This window comes from Phoxinus phoxinus (assembly GCF_949152265.1).
Source record: "Phoxinus phoxinus genome assembly, chromosome: 16".
In the NCBI taxonomy this organism is placed as follows: Eukaryota; Metazoa; Chordata; class Actinopteri; order Cypriniformes; family Leuciscidae; genus Phoxinus; species Phoxinus phoxinus.
Window position 1 is genome coordinate 2,606,701 of NC_136891.1, and position 5,000 is coordinate 2,611,700.

General features: G+C 36.2%; 1 protein-coding gene across 1 annotated transcript in view; it reads left to right on the forward strand.

Annotated features, from left to right (window-relative positions):
* LOC307012659 (uncharacterized protein) overlaps nucleotides 1–5,000 on the forward strand; it is an 8,302-nt gene that overhangs the window by 1,827 nt on the left and 1,475 nt on the right. The gene's annotated exons all lie outside the window — the stretch shown is intronic.

Below are 5,000 nucleotides of genomic sequence, written 5' to 3' on the forward strand. Positions count from 1 at the left end.
ACTTATTGATTATTATGAAATGTATTGTTAATTATATTATTAAATATCCTTATGCTTTAATCGCTAGGCTTTTTATTGACTATTTTAAAATGTATTGTTAATTATATTAAGTACACATCTGCTTAAACAGTAAAATGCAACTCAAACATAACCATGTTCTTATTGATGACGATTAAAGTCATGTGATCTATATATTCCATATAATTTTTCTGCATCAATTCAATTCACGTTTATTTAGCGCTTTTCATTATACACATCATTGCAAAAGCAGCTTTACAGAAAATTTAGATATTATAATTTACAGTGATCTGTTATCAGAGGAAACTGTCTTAGTTATGTACTTCAGAAATGTACAAAATCACAGTTAGTGAACATTTTATTTAAATAATGTAATTTAATGCAGAAACAATGAGCTCGATGAAGTAACGAATACTTGTTTGTTAACGAATGTGACCCTGGACCACAAAACCATGGGTAAAATTTATTAAATTGGGATGTATACATCACATGAAAGCTGAATAAATAATCTTTCCATTGATGTGTGGTTTGTTAGGATAGGACAATATAAGGTCGAGACACAACTATTGTAAATCTGGAATCTGAGGAGCAAAAAAATGTAAACATTGAGAAAATCTGCTTTAAAGTTGTGCATTTATGTTCACGATTGTGCTGCATTCACTCACAAAAATACATGTTTTATATATTTACAGTAGGACATTTACTAAATATCTTCATGGAACATGATCTTAATATCCTAATAATTTTTGGCATAAAAGAAAAATTGATAATTTTGACCCGTACAATGTATAGTTGCTATTGCCACAGATATACCCGTGCGACTCCAGACTGGGTTTGGGGTCCAGGGTCACATATGATTATGACATTTAGAAAATCTAGCATTAGTGCATTTGAACAACTGAATATCATTAAGCAGGAGATGAATGTAAATATCATGATTAGTATGTGTCGTGTCTCTGAGCAGAAGACGGACTAACCATCATTTAAATGTGAACTAGTGTTGTCATAAGTACAGACTTCGGAAATTTTAGAAATGTGCCGCTTTGACTGGAATCATAAACGCCTCTGATTGGCTGTTGTTCATGAGCTCATCGGATATGTCTGTGATTGGCTACAATGATCAGCGCACGGGAGCGTTTGAGAGCACACCGACCGACGTGTTTTGAAAGCACAAGCAGGACCGATCCGCTGATCAACGCTTGCTTTCAAACGCTCGCGTGTGTATCTGTGCAAGCGCTCGCTAAAGACCGTCACTGATGTACATTTACAACATGTTTTTGAAGCGCTGATCATTGTAGCCAATCACAGACATATCTGATGAGCTCGTGAACACAACGGCCAATCAGAGGCGTTTATGATTCCACTCAAAGCGGCACATTTATAAAATTCCAGTATCGACTTGGTACTGAAGTCGGCACTTTTGACAACACCAGTGTGAATAACTGAATATCATTAAAGTGTAATTCTCGCCAAAATTGAACCTAGGGTATTTTTGTTTATCTTCCCGAGTCAAACATTCGTGTAAAAGCATAATTAGGATGGAAACGCCACTTTTAAGTTTGACCGTATTTTTGTTTTCGTTCAAATTGTCTTTTGAGTGGGAGTGCATGGGGCACGTATATGATAGCATCAAAATCGCTATTTTTAAAACACTAATGCGGCTCGACACAACATGACACTGTGCTGGAAGTGTCACCAGCGGCTCTACACATGAACTCCAGCATTGAGAACATTGTGTACACAGAGTTTACTAAAAAGAAAGGTTTTGAACAACTCACTTTATCAGTTTATCAGTGTTTCCGGTGGCTGGAATTTTGTCAGTCAAAAGTAGTCGATCTCCGAATGCAACGTAACATGAGGAGAGTAAAGATGGAAAGCTCCTAAAGCTAGTTTCTCTGAGATATTGCCGTGAGCTAATGGCGTGTTCACACCAAACGCGAAGTGTATATATTTGCATCGCGTTACTCTCTCGAGATTACTAGCGGGATGTTTTTCGCGTCGCTCGCGAATAAAAACATCCCTCGAAAAGGAGTGTGTCATCATCATCAACAACAACTTTTCAACGACAATTTCTTTCTGCCATATTTTTTCTGTCATGTCTGAAATAAACGATATTGCTGCTCTGTACTTGTTGTGGAAGTCCCAAATACGGAGGAAAGCCAAACGCCGACGTCAACTCTGTGAATTTCACAACACAACAGTGATAGTAACCAGACGTATCAATGAGCTCTTCGTTGATTGGCTTGCGCAACTAAGCGTCATGTGAATTTTCGGCCCGAGTTGAAATTTTTCAGCTTGCGCGGAAGATGCTATTGAGGCGATTAGAGGTCGACCGATAGTGGATTTTACCGATAACGATAGCTAGGTTGGGCCATACTTGCCGATAACCGATTAATGAACCGATAGTTTTTAAAATTGATACTGGATAAAAACAAACATAACACTCCAAGTAAAACAGTGCTGAACTTTATTATAAAAATAAAAAAACTGTATTGAACCATGAAAACATGCTAAATGAAATAAATATATAAATGTGAATAAATATTTAAGTCAATAAAAGACATTCATTCAAACTGAAACAAAAAGTAATACTCTAAATAACAAATAAAACCAGTTACATTAAAAATTTAACTATTTAACTGTTCTTTTCAAGCCAACTTAATTAAAAAGTAACTAAATTTGTATTAAAGTGAAGATGAAAAAAATAAATAACCGAAATCGAATGCTTTTCTGATTCGTTTATGTTTCTGTCGGCTGTATGAACATATCAGTTTGCTTACGTCTCTAGCTTTAAATATGCAACTTCTCTGCATATGTAATGCATAAAAGTGACCAGCTGGAAATGAACTAATGCAAATAGAGGTAACAATTGTGACATTAAACATTCGGGTCGGACTTACGTTTATGTTTGTCAGTGTTTTAACCGCTTGAGGTACTTCTAATGTTAGCGTCCTCTCAGCCTCGAAGGCAAACAAACGCCTACTGTCTCTACTAATGCAGCATTTAGTCAACAAATTAATCACTTTATAATATGACAAAATGTACTGTATAGGCTACATACATTTGAGCTGTCGGTGCTTTAAACGCGCATCTGATGTCAGCGCTCTACACGCAGCATGTGCTCTCAGTGCAGCACGCAGAATCACGTGTCGAAATAAACAACACGAGGCACAAGTTTTTATTACACCTCTAGTGGCCGCTCTTGTACTGCATCGTGCCAGCAGACCCTTCTCAGCTCTTACACTGTGTAATGAATGACAGCGTGCGCTTCTCAGCCGCTCCAGCAATGGACGCAACCAGGAAAAACTATCGGTATATATTTTTGCCGATAACGATAGTTCCACCAGTCAACAATCGGTGCCGATTAATCGGCAAAACCGATGAATCGGTCGACCTCTAGAGGCGATTATCGAGCGTTTGCAGCAAACAATGACGCCCAATTTGCGTCATTCGCGACGGCATTCGCGCAAATGATTAAATTCTCGTTTGGTGTGAACCCACCATAAGTGTCTAAGTTATCATGCTTTTCATTGGAATTAGAAGTTCATGACATTTCCTCGTATAGAGTCAGTTCTATACGTTGCATTCGGAGATCGACTACTTTTGTCTGACAAAATGCCGGCGGACGGAAACAGTGAGTTGTTCAAAATCTTTATTTTTAGTCAGTCAAGTCATCTTCATTTATATAGTGCTTTTAACAATGTAGATTGTTTCAAAGCGGCTTTACAGAGATAAACGGATCATTTAAGTTAACCGAGATTGTTTTGGCTTTATAGCGGTTCTTGAATAAAGATATTTTCCAGCTAAAGTTAGTTTTGATTGATTTACTTCCGTCGAAATGATCATTAGTTATTAAATTAGAGACCGCTAAGACGACACCGTTCTCTCTACACAGACTTTTTAAACGCGAACCTGTGAGAAACACTGATGGCGCTCACGTGCGCATCAAGAATTAATTCTATAGTTATGTGTAGGGCTGTGCAATATTGAAGAAAAATGCGATATGCAATAACTCCTTAAATAATGCGATATTCGATATGCGATACGATAATGCTTAAAGTGTGTAAAATAAACTTAACTTAAAATTATCTTTAAAATATATTTAAAATGATATAACCTACATGTTTCACATTCTTTTTATGACAAGAAAGTGAACATCAGCGTTTCACTGTAGCATAAGAAGTGTTATTTTGCTTAGTTTTCACTGTATGAATTAAATATATCCTGATACTTATTAAAGCTAAGAAAATTTTTGTCTTTTGTTCATGACCCCATTTATTGCAAGCTGTTGCGATATGCATATTGCGATATATACATTTGCGATATTTCGATATATTGTGCAGCCCTAGTTATGTGTGTTTGAATATATGTGCGCAGGTTTGTAATTCTCAACAAACCAAGCCTATACAAACTACTTGTCCTGACTATAAATTTGATACAGAATTTTATTTTATCACTACGGGGGAGATACGTGAAATTTCCACAATGCTTTTAGTAAACTCTGTGTACACAAACACTGTTCTCAGTGCTGGAGTTCATGTGTAGAGCCGCTGGTGACACTTCCAGCTAGGGCTGCACGATATTGGAAAAAAATTACATTGCGATATTTTTTTCCCCAACGATATATATTGCGATATTGAGAGCCATAACTCAAGGCTAAAGTCAATAATTACCATTCCATGATATTAATAATTCAGCAAGCTTCATTACAAGTGACAAAAAGGTCACTTAATATTTTATTCCAAAATTAGAACATTTCTGTAAACAGAAAAGCAGAACGCATTTAAACAGCAGCTTTACAGCATACCGCCTGCACTGTAAAAAAAATTGCTGCGATTATTTAGCACAACTTAGAATCCAACATTGTTTCAACTTTAAAAAGTATGTGTTCAAGCTTGACTTAAAATATTAAGTTTAGTTAACTTTAGTTTAGTTTGGTTAAGTTGGATATTTAAGTTATCTCAACAAATTTTAACTAATCG